The 12,974-nt window shown below is 39.2% G+C and overlaps 1 protein-coding gene across 1 annotated transcript in view; it reads right to left on the bottom strand.

Annotated features, from left to right (window-relative positions):
• The window catches only part of ATP10A (ATPase phospholipid transporting 10A (putative)), a 108,951-nt gene that overhangs the window by 49,038 nt on the left and 46,939 nt on the right, over positions 1–12,974 (bottom strand). The window lies entirely within an intron of this gene.

Below are 12,974 nucleotides of genomic sequence, written 5' to 3' on the forward strand. Positions count from 1 at the left end.
TACCTGAAAAATCTCAAAATCTTAAACATTATCATTATCCTTCATGTTCAGTGAAGCTAGTGAAAATTTAGAACAATATAAGTCAATACACTGCCAATTATCAAAAAGCTAAGATGAGCTTTTGAAATATTAGCAAACCTTCTTAATTGCTTTATGCCAACTGAGATGAATTAGTCTACTATAGTAAATTACACATTTGGCAGAATAAATTTTTCTTAATTATCACTTAAAAACCTTCTTGATTGTCTAACTCATTACTCTGAAACTGCTATTGTTGCTGACTATTTAAGTTTACCTGTAGTTAGCACCTTGTTGTGTTTGAGGAAAAAAATCGTATCACAGCAGAATTACCTTGTTAAATAAAAATCAAGGTTCTCCTTTTTTTGCTAGCTCAAACTACACATTGAAAGCAGACATATCTGATCCTGGTGCTGCAGACAAGGCTGTTTATCTCCATCAGTGAAGACAACTTCTATAAAACTGCTTTGCATGCCATTTGAAGCAAAGAACTGTGAATTATCATATTATTAAGCTTTCAATAGTGACACCACTTCATATGTTATATTTTATAATGGTTTTGCTGAGCTGCTGGAGACCCCAATCACTACTTTTTAGAGTAAACTTGTGAGAATGGTTGACTGAGAACCAGTAATCACAGGACAGACACAATCTTATTGCCAGTTTCTCTGAAACACACAGGTGTCTCTGGGGTTTTTTGATGTTGACTCTATTCAGGTGAAAGAAACCAGATTTTGAGTAAGAGATAAAAGAAACTAGAGGATATGTCAGGATCAAAACCAACACCCTCCATTTTTCTGCTGGTTACACCTGGAAGAAAGACATACTTACATTATATATGTGACAATTCAAACCACCCACACCTGAGACTTTTGAAAACCTTTTCTGTATTTTCAAGAAACACGAGATGATAAACAGAACTGTGAAAATGGGCTGTCACTTAGAGACAGCTACAGCCCACTGGAGGAATGAAAAATTTTGACGTGCAGAATTCAGCTTGTAAACAAGGAGAAAAAAAAGTAGTAAAAACAAAGGACAGCTCTGAGCTGAGACTGCTTTGCTGAGAATCAGACTCCCCAAATTACATCAAGCTTGGCAGTCAAGAACCTGAGCCTTGGCAAGAAATAACACCTGCCTGTTGTCCCACATGATCTTTTCCTTCCTTGCCCCAGTATGTGCCTTGGCAGAAGAAAAAAAAATAAAAGGTATAGGAAAAATAATCTACAAATATCCACCACTGTAGCTTAAACTACATTTATAAATTGGATGGAATGGGAAACATTTCTTTTCTCCTTATTATAACATAATATATATCTAATACATTTAATTTAGCACAAATTTTTATTCAATGGTCTTAAAAAAGAAAAGAAATAAATCCTAACATCTTTGATGAATGTCTGTGAGGGAATCCTAGAGACACTTAATAATAAACCCCAAAGCAATCAAATGCAGGTTTTGTATGGCTGCTGAACTCAGGAGAGAGAGTGTGGTTGGACACATTACCTTCTAGGACAGCTGAGTTCCCTTTCTGCTAAGAAAATCTGTCACTAAGGTTTATATTTCACAAATAAAGATTAAAAAAAAAGTTCTTAAATCTAGAGCCTCCTAAAGTCTTCAAAAAAAAAAAAAAAGACAGATCTTGTCAAGATCAGAGAGGACTACATGCACCCAACCTCCCCATCAGTACCATGCAATATTGTCTTTCTCCCTCCTTTGTTTGTTGATCTCTTTTCATTTATGACTCAGTTTTGGAACTAAAAGTCCTTTATCACTAAATCTGTCTGTATATTTGTGTTCTGTTACAATTAACTTGAAATATGTGATTATGGTCTTTACCCAGATAATATCTGGGAGTGAAAATCCAATTAGAATAGTAGTTTATGTAAGGAAAAAAAAGCTGATGAATTCTGATTTATGGCAAAAGCTCTTTGGTTTATTAATAAATCAAACTGCTTCATCTCTTCCCTGTGAAGAGCAAGGGCAAATATACACTGTATATTCCAGCTGATGACACTGTTTTGATGTGAAAATACCTTTTGGTAAATGAAAGAACAAATATGTTAAACACAGCCTGTGTGTGACTGCTTTCAGTGGTTACAAAGAATCACAAATTTAATGTAAGATTTCACAATGATCAAAGTATAGCTCTTTTTAATGCTGATACTCACACTTCGACAGCAATTGAAACACAAACTGTGATGATGTTCTCATGTATTAGCAGCTAAGAGAAGCTGCAGTTTGACAGAAGTTAATGCCAAACCTGTTGCATTTAGAGCACACAGATTTGCTCTTTTTTCATGGTAAAAGTCCATGAAAAAAAATTTCTTTATTTTTCTCTTTCACTGAATTTCTGCATCACTGTTAAGACAGAAGAAATAAGATCAAAATACGGTCAAACACTGAACTGGCCCAGACCTTTGTGCAATAGTTACCTGATGCGCCTGAGTTTGTGTATCTTCCCACTTGGAGAACTGCTGGGCATTAAAGCTGTCCCAGTACCAAGGGGAGTGAAAATCTCCATGCCTAGACAGACTGCAATCTGAGATGAGACTTTCTAGTGCCTCATCTCCCTGAAATCTTGACTTCTGGGGTGTTCTCATCATCCCACTGTGCACATCAACAAGGCTGGGTCATACACAAAAAGCAGCTGGGGGCATTTTTTAATTTTCTGCAGACATGTATCATTTTTCATCGGGTACCTTGGCAGCTGTCCCAAAGTTTTCCCTGGTGCACCACTGGCCTGAACAACTGACTCTAGCTGATAAAAACTGGGGAGAGATTCACTGATTGCACAGAAGTTCCCCAGAGTATTTTACAAAACTGTAGGGTAGCAAAGGACAGGGCTAAGTTCTGTTCATGTCAGTCACATTATTTCTGTTAAACAACCAGTTCTACTTTTGCTACAATGTACATGTTTCTTGCTATGACTATTTCTAAGGATAAGCCCCCATTAAAAAAAGTAAAGCAAAACTTACTGCTTTCACTCAAGGCAGATAGTTTGCTACTATGTAGAGCTTAAGAGCACTACCCATTAGAGCCCAGACCCATGCTCTAATAATCTACTATCTTCAGAAGAGTATTAAATTATGCTTGAGATATATTGGAGGAGTAAAATCCACTTCTTGCTCAACTTTTCTGCCGTATTATGTCATATCAAAATGAAAAAAACAGGAAAAGAAAAAAAAAAAAAAAAAGAAGGGCTTTGATTGAATAAGAAACTGACTTCCATCAAATCCCTGACTTCGCTTTTTGATTTTGCCAAAATAGCTTTAGTCCACTGCTTTTCTTGGGAAAAAAATGCTGACTTCTTAGGAAGTCAGAATACCTTCACAGGTACTTCTGAAAGTCTGAAATTTGTCAAGAGGACACATGGTGATACTTACATTGGGTATTTTGTATACTCAGGGATTCCATGGAATGTATTTCATTTCTTCAGGACTCTTCTTGCTAGAAAAATGTTTAACATCCTATACATATATCCTATTTCTTCCACTTTCTTAAAGCCTTGGGAAATTCATTCTTAATCTAAATGCAGCAGTGGAAAAGCTTGTTTTCCTTACATAAGCAGACCTAGTCAAACTGCAAAAACCTACTAAATATTGATTCCTTCGAAGTTGAATTTCAAATTAAAGTTAAATTGCAGATGCAAAGGGTTTTGTGACTAGCCTTTTAACAATGCACTAGCTAGTAAATCTGACAAAAAGTTCAATTTAAAACAGTATCTTAGGTCTGCAATAATTGTGCTGTGTCTTATACCCTAAAAAGATGAAGCATTGAGGGGAAGAAAATGTTACAATGTCTTTATAGAGTGGGAAACCAACAGGTAGACCGATGAAGACAGTATAAAGATTTGTCACAAAAAAAGCAGACTGAATTTATCTGTCTCCAATATGACTTTGTAGCTTCAGCTGTAAGATGATTCTGAATCTCCACAGTGAAATGCCAACCTTTTCAGTTCTGCTGGCAACCTCACGAAACTGTCATAGCTCAAGAAGCAAAGCATGCCAGATGAGTCAGTTTGACAATTACACAATGTTCAAACAACATATTTCCCTTCATTAAATGCCTGTTGTATGGGTGATTTAATAGCCTGCTAGTGACATTAATAATGCATAGTTATTAAAATGTTTTCCTTTATTCATCTGCCCTACTTTACTGCTGCAGAAACCTGACTTTGATGTTCAGTCCTTCCCCCAGCAGGACAGCAGTGGGTGCCCAGGATGCCCTTGGGTGACAGTGACAGCTACCCGCTTATCACATTGTGTTTACTGCCTAGGCTGGGGATCTTATCCAGACTTCTCCCTGCAGTGCAGGGCTGATGAGGGCTCTGGGATTTGTTTTGGCGTGTGGGTCTGGAGGAAACAAAAAAAGGAGAAATGGAGTCATGGGGACAACTCAAAGAAAATATTTAATAGACAAAAATCTGCCTGAGACGGAAAAATAGCTTTTCCACTTTAAAAGCTTTTGAGTGCACTAAGAACTCAGCCTGCTAATGCATTGGTCCATCCTGTAACTGCTTTATATAGCAGTACCCTGCCTTTATCATATATAATTAATCTGACCTTTTATTAGTGTGCAACTAGAGTTACATACTGATGTAGCCAAAGCATATGAACTGTTTATATACTGGAAGAGTGAAATGTTTTCACGCCTGAACTGTATTAGTCTCTATGGTACAATTTATCTGTGCCACTAATTCACAAGAAAAGGAAGAAACAGTTGGATCTGTGCTGTTTAGGAACTAAGAAGATCCAGCTGTACATCAGAATTTAACTATTCTGTTTTTTACACTTAAAATTACTACTATAATTGGATTTTTTTCAGTATTGTTTGCTTAAAAGTAACACATGTTCATTACTCAGAAACACTGGAACAACTGAGCAAGTCAAATACATTTTTGGGAGCTGATCTTCTTCTGTCTGACGAAAGTTTTCCTCTTTGTAGAAAATAATATGAGGGAACAGTGCAATATCCAGGGTGCAGGGCAGAAAATGTATTGCTTGCAAGGCCTAGGAAGATTTCAATAATTCTGTAACAGGCAGCTGAAGAAACTGCTGTTAGTCAGTCACAGAACAAAAGTACCAAAAAAAAAAAAAGACAACAACACTGAAAATACAAACATGCAAGTTTTAATGGCCCTCAGGCTGATGGCCACCCTTAGCAAGGCACTGAAAATTATAGTGGTGTGAATGAATTCATTTATGGACTATAACAGTGCTGGAGAGTGGTAAGGTAACAGTGTGTGTCAAGGCTGAAATACAAGCCTTGATCTGGACAATTTAGAAAGTGGTATCTGCCTGTTCCAAAAGCCAGTTACTGAAATAAATGAATGGGTGCATAGTCTTTAAGAGCCAACCTCAGTATTAGCTCAGTGCTTCAACTAAACCACAAACCAAGATTCTCAAGGACTCCCAAAACTCTGTGTACAACCCATGGCGCTACTGCAGAGGCCTCTCGCTTCACGCTCATAGACAGATGTAACTCTCCCCACCCTCCAGTGCCTTCTCCTTTCTGCAAAGATTTCTAGCAACCTTTCTGCTCCATTTCTTACATGCTGGAAGAAAACTTCCTTTGATTAGTGGCAAAAACATTGCACAGTCATTTTAAACTACTAGCACAAGAGCTCAGGTCAGCTTCTGAATATACCTTGTCCTGCTCCTGCTCTAGTCCAGACTGCTGGACAGTCTGCCTTCTTGTGGGATGAAGTTCTGCCAGAAGAAATGGCTATGGGAAGGACTAAGATCCTTCACCCAGAAGAGAGAAATGCCAAGCACTGCTCTTACATCATTCCACAAATAAAACCCAAAACACCACAGTCCTGATGGGAAAGAGAGTGGTTAGTAATGCAAGGGTTTTCTTGCGAACAGTAAAACCTATCGGTAGCAGCTGCAGCGTCAGGATGCAGTTAAACACACCAAAGCTTGATGACCCTACCTCAGCCTGGAGACAGAATCTGGATAAAAGCACCTTCACCTTACAAAGTATCATGTTAAAGAAATGTCTCTAGGATGTGAGGGAAGCCTGTAACATACAGCAATTGCCTAAGGAGCTGAGAGACTCCAGCCCCTGGCAACTGGAGGAGGGCACAGAGGGAAAGAAGCAGTCCTAATGAAAAGACACCTTTTATTCCAAATACTACAGGGCAGTGTTTATATCAGCACTATCACAGTTTTGTCAGCCTTTGCATGAGCATCTCCAGAGTGAGAAGGTGTTACAATCGAGTGAAAACTCCCCAAGTTGGACAGTGACATGCTGTCTTCTCTTGGATTCATATTTTTTATCAACATTTACCATCACATGCCTGTCCTACTGAAAACATGGCATTCAGAGTGAACCTTCTCCACTTAATCCAAGCTGTTTCTGTTCTTGTCTCTTAGCTCTGTGGAGAGGGTGGAGGTGCAGCTGTGAAGATTAACAGTCAGTCTGAGGCCAGCAGGCTGTGGTTGGCATACACAGAGCAGGGGGGAAGTTGGGATGGCTGCAGAACTCTTTGGTTAGCAGCTTCCCTTCTGGTCTATTTTCATCTGCTATCTATTCTACTGAAGAAGCTGCTTTGCAATCAACATGTTAAAGTTACCACTAGCAAAATGAAGAACACCTTCTCAATGAATTGAATGGTGTTTTATTTTTCAGACACCAGCTAATTGCATGAATCTTATGAAAGGAAACTCACAATGGTCTTGTCAGTTCCAAAACAAGTAAATGAGCTGAGGGGAACAAAATTTATCGTTATGGCAGAGACTGAGGTTTGCTTCCCTTTTTAGCTCTCTAGACAGCCTCATACTTCAGCCAAGCACAAAGACTACAATGTTCCTGCATAGTCTTGTCTTCAGTAGTCTGTATGCTTTGTTCAGATAAGTGTGGAAATCAAACATACATGAATATGTATAGGAATATGACCTTTTGAATTAGATCACAGCAGCATAGCAGAGTCTATTACTCCTGCGCAGGCTTTCCTCACCACCTGTCTTACTCTCTGTGTAGAAATCAATGACATGAACTTCTGTTTTGATACAGTCTTCCGTCTTGATTTGGCCTGTTAGATGGGTAAGGAATTGACTGGATGGCCACGTCCACAGATTTACAGTCAATGGTTTGGTATCCAGATGGAAACCAGTAACGAATGGTGATCCTCAAGGGTTTGTATTGGGGACCAGTACCATTCATCAGTGACACAGACAGTGGGATTGAATGCACTCTCAGAAGTTTGCAGATGACACCAAGCTGTGTGGTGTGTTTGGCATGCTTGAGGGAAGGGTCTATACAAACCTCATGAATAAGGCCATGTGCATGTGGGTTGGGGCAATTACCAATATCAATACAGACTGGGGGATGAATGGATTGACAGCAGCTCTGGGGAGTAGTGCCAGAGATACCAATGGATGAAAAATTGGACATGAGCTGGAATACTGTGTGGCAATCCAGAAAGCCAGCTGTATCCCGGGTTGCATCAAAAAAACATGGCCAGCAAGTTGAGAGACGTGATTCTTCCCATCTACTCCACTCTCACGACACCCCACCTGGAGTGCTGTGTCCCGCTCCGGTATAAGTAAGACATGTAAAAGGTAAGACTGGTTTCAGAAGAGAGCCACAAAAAGGATCCAAGGGCTGGAACACTTCTCCTATGAAAAAAGGTTGAGAGAGTTGTGGTTGAGCCTGGAGAAGGCTCCAGAGAGACCTCAATGAGACCTTTCGATATATAAAAAGCAGCTTTTAAGAAAGACCAAGACAGACTTTTACCAAGGCTTGCAGCAACAGGACAAGGAGCAACATTTTTAAACTGAGAGTAGATTTAGATTAGACAAAAATGTACACTTTTTACTAAAAGGATGGTAAAATACTAAAACAGTTTGCCTAGAGAAGCTGTAAATATCCCATCACTGAGGTTTCAGATTCAAGTTAAACAGGGCTTTGAGAAGATTGATCTAATGAAAGATGTCCCTGCCTTTGGCAGGAGTGTTGGATTAAATGGTCTTTAAAGGTTCCCTTAGAACCCAAATTACTCCATGATTATATGATTCTTATGCATATATTCATTATTATAAGCATTCAAAAAATGTGAGCTGTTGAAGGGCAACCAATGAGAAAAATATCACACAAAAGACCAACAGGGAGAGCATCAATTGATGAAACAGTTTGTTTCATTTTTCTTCCATGTCATTATCAGTTATCTAACCTACAATCACAAACTTCCTATGAAGTACCAGGAGACAGCTTTTTGTTTCTTAGTAGCTGACATGACCCACCTCCATGCAGCTACTAGCAAGACAGTCCTTTTTAGCCTTTCCTATTACACTGCAGCAGCCTGTAAGTCCGATCCCCATGGATCTCAGCCATGCAGGCCACATTGCTGTACAGGTATATGAGGCCATTTGGGGTATAGTTTTCAATCTGTTTTTAAATCAAGTCATACCAAAAATATAGTATGTAGAGAAGCTTGGAAAAGTCAATGAAAGGAAGGGAAAATGCTTAAGAGAACAAATATGTGTTTTTACTCAAATTCTCTTTCTCCTGGAAGCCAAAAGGCTGTGTTCCCTGCCTGATGTAAACCAGTCTATTTTCTGTACCATTAAGAAAGCTGAATTAGGGTATTAGCACTTCTGTCTATAGATCTCCATGCACTTCTGATATTTTTAATTCAACACCAAATAGAAGTGTAAGTGTTATAGTGCTGTGGGGAGAAGAGCATCTTGTCCAGTCACATACCTGCAGGACAAGCACAGCTCTCTCTCTGTCATGAGCACACATATGTAATGCAAAGTATCTGACCATCACAGAGTCATAGCAGAGCTTGAAAGTATGAACCCGAGTATAACCAATGAACAGAAATGTTCATGGTTTCATTGAAATATCAGTTTTGAGACATACAGCCAGCCACTTCCCATGTAAGTAACATTTCAATGCAAATTTCTAATGACCACCATAGCTTATCACCACTAAACTGTGTAAAAGACTTGGAGGTTAGCAGCAGGTGGAGAAAAGAGAAGTGGGATGAGAGTTCACATCCTTGATGCTGAAATAAATACAGGAGTTCCTCATACTGTTCCTCTCCCTTTTCTGGCAGAAAAGCAGACCCCTTCTCCACCTCAGTACTCTCAAAGTGAGACCATAGCAATGTAACTGGGGTTATATATGGCTCAATACTGAGAACCCTTCTGCACTGGAAAAGAAGGTCTTTCCATCCTTTCCTAACCACCAATACTGCCATCTGGGGTTGTGGTTGCAGAGACCAGTGTAACGTGACGTGCTTCCAGCTCAAAAATTCTGGCCCTAAAATCATGAGTTCTCAGTGCTACACTGCAAAAACTCATTCCAAGAACATATATTCCAGGTATTTCCTGTTCTCAGGCCAATGAAAGGAATAAACAGTTCTAGAAAAAAACATTTATTCAGTAAAATTGAATTAGGCTATATCAGAAAAGTCAAGACAGAAAAAAAAAAAAGGAAAATATCTTCTTAACTTGCTTTAAATGTAAATGGTTACTTTTCTATAACAGGAAAGCAGCATAGCATTTTATTTTCTCTATGAACCTGACATGCTTTTGTGTTTTCTAATACTTTTTCAGAGAAACAGCAAAATGGAGAAATCCTGGGTTATTGATACAGAGAATGAAATTTCCTGCCTCTACAGAGCTTTAATTCAGCACAAACACTGACATAATACATTTCCCTATGTGGATTCACCACTGTTCCTTCCACCAGTGCTGGAAGGATTACCCTGGGGATGAGAAGTCCTCCACAGCCATGACACTCAAAGTTAGATTCATCAATTTAGCCCCTTTAATCTATATTTAAGCACAAAACCAAACAACTAATGCTAATGGTAAAAATCAACTACTCAGCACTCTTCAAACTCTCATGACTCTTCATCTACTGTTCCCCTCCCTGCTATTGCTTAGATTACTATAGCCAAAATTTTCTCTTACAGTTATTCAAATTCTTTGTCTCTCTAATGAAGCTCTCTCAAAATGCAAACTTGTGGCCTCGACACCTGTACAGTGGAAACTAGAAGGTGGTGATAACGGTGCCCCAAGCTGACCAAGGAGGAAGTGAACCATCATTCTTGAGTTTTTTTTATTTCCCCATGTCTTCCAGTGTGGCACTGCTGACTAAGTGCCATGGTTAGATGTGGAGTGAAAAATTGTTCTCAGCCTTCCTTTAGCACATTTGGCTCAGACAGTTTGCCACAGCACCAACTTGGGTCATTCTCTGCACCAGGTCGTTCTGCACACATCTGTTACATGTTTGTTTCTCTGTTAGAGAGACAGCAGTTGCTTTCTCTTCAACTAGACATGTACACAGTTTCCACACAAGTCATCTCTGAAGAAGATACTTTCCAAAAAAAGATACAACAATATAGGTGTAGAGATTTTCATAACAATCCACCCCGATCAAAGAAACCTACTGAATGTTCAAGGCATTACCTCAGACAAAAGTCTTTCTCAGGGTGTGACATGTTTGAATCTTGCACTGACAAACACAGGACTTTTTTCTCTAAAATCTTCAGCTAAACTGTAAAATTAAAAACCAGTAAGTTTTAATTTAATATTCTGTTAGCGCATAGCAAAAACCATTGTTCACTTTTGCTTGTTTGGTTAATTTTTTTAGACTTTCTTTTCCCTTGGGAAAATTAATTTTGGCAACACCTGTGGGATGGAGCACTAATCCAATGTTTTAACGTGCATGTCTGGAATTTTCAAGCCGATTTTCATCACCTTCTCATGAAAGTCTTCTCAAAATACTGCAAAAAAGGGCTACACAAGGAATAACTCCCAAAAGATGCTAGAGAGGCAGTTGCTGTTATTGTGGCCTGATTCTACCTTATTAAAATACAGTCAAAACAACACTGAGTCAAACAACAGTGAGTATGCTGATTAATTCCCATCTACTAGATTATAATAGTGTACTATTCACACTAATTGCAGGTGGATGGTTGCCTGAGGGTACTAGTCAGACAAGAAGTAACAGGGAGAATATAGCTATACATCTCTTATCTTGCTGTAGAAGACTAATTCAGACTCTTTGAGATAAGAAGCTCATATCAACAGGTAAGTTGAAATCTAGTCTGACTAGAAGTTGAGCTGGTTTAACTTCAACTGTTCTCTCAAACTGGGCTAGTTTAGACAATGCAGATGGCTGCACAAGAAATCTTAGCTAAGTTTAGACTGAATTAATATTTGAAATATTAATTTTTGAAATATTAATATTTCAAATATTTGAAAATTGCTTTATTTTCTCTTTAAAAAAAATAAAATTATTTGAGTTTGTAAAAAAACTGAATGCAAAAGCAACATCTACACTGAGATACCAAGGCTGCCCAGTGAGCTGCTTACACACAAACAGCATGAGTTGCCCTTGCCAAAGTACCTCATACACAGAGCAGTCTGGATTCACCAAGTCAGGCTTACAGTGAAGCCCTTCCAGAAACCAATCGTCTCTTCTGGGCTAGCTTTTGCCTGGGACTCACAGGGAAAAAAAGAAATCGTATAAATGGCTTAACGCTTCAAACAGGGAGCTGTGGGACACTGTTTCTCTAAGTCCAGCAGTAGCCAATGTATTTCCAGCACAGTGCAGGACCAGGAAAGGCTGGAATGAAACCTGGATCTGTCAATTTAGCCCAACTTCCAGGCTGGGACTGATGAAAAAATATGCCTGCAGTAAGCATAGGCTCTGCATTTATACATATTCCAGAAGTGTTCACAAACTGACTTGTGAGGAAATCAGATTCATCAGTTATTTTGGTGCTAGTCTGCATGCAAATGAGCCTCCCAAACAGGCAGACACCAAATTCAGATGTGCTTCTCAGACAAAGTAAATAAGCAGTCACAAAGCAATTTGCAAGGCTTATCTAAACCTGTTTTATCATGCTAGTAATAAGTTTGTTTTGAACGAAGTTCTACTCTTAGGAAAAAATGAGGAGGAAAAAATGCATCTGCTACCCCCCAGCAGCCCCACAGGGACCCATGCACCTTCTCACAGGGGATGGCAGCCGCTACATTTAGCTTAGCTTTCAGCTGAACTGAAGCTTTCCACATAAACATCCAGGACAGGGGCAGTGGTTAATAAACCATAAGCTGCTCCAGAATCCACAGTGAGTCTTTGTGGATTTTGCTAAAAGGCATACTGAGTAAAAACAGTGGAGCACGGAAATGTAAATGTTTTTCATGAGTCTAGATTCATACTATCAAAATATCCTAAATCAAGTTTATGAAATCTGAAAGGGAGTTTTGAGCTCTTGCAGCCCGAGCTGAATCTGCTTATCCACTCTCTGAAGAGCGGCTGACATGACGTCTCAGATGGATGGAAAACATTCCATAAGCAACTGCAGAGGGTGTGGTGGCACGGCAGCTTGCAGAGTAGCACAGAAAACACATTGATTCCTCCTGCCTACTGTGTCTCCTGTTGGATCCAGTGCACCAGAAATGGCTGCTGTGACTTGGCAGCAGTGAGGGTGGGTTTGAAATTAGGAGGAAATGGGCAGAATACCCAGAATACCCCAAAGAGTGGGTTTGGGGTTTTTTTGTTTTTTTCCAAGAGATGTTTACTGGTCATGGCTAACATTGTTAGACCACAAACAGTGGGGTTTAGCACAGTGCTTTCTCCTAGCTGCACTTGCCAGTGAGTCATGCTACACACATGAACCTGATCTGTATTTCAGGGTGAAGACAGTCCACTGTCCTGTTCGTTTTAAAAACACAGCATGCAGAAGTATGTCTATGGCTATTTTAAACATTTCTAACACATCCTGTTGCTGTAGTAGCAGAATAACAAGAACACAGTATTTAAAGTCTTGGAGGAAAAAATGTCAAGGCCTCTAAAATCTCCAGTTTTCTTTTTTTAATCTACTCACTGAGTGATTTTCTTTTCTCTTGTCTATTTTGAGACTACAACAACAAGGTATAATTCAAACTGGTGTCTTCAGATATGGAAGCCAGAGGAATGTATCAGTGACTCTT

This window comes from Zonotrichia leucophrys, chromosome 1 (assembly GCF_028769735.1).
Source record: "Zonotrichia leucophrys gambelii isolate GWCS_2022_RI chromosome 1, RI_Zleu_2.0, whole genome shotgun sequence".
NCBI classification, from domain to species: Eukaryota; Metazoa; Chordata; class Aves; order Passeriformes; family Passerellidae; genus Zonotrichia; species Zonotrichia leucophrys.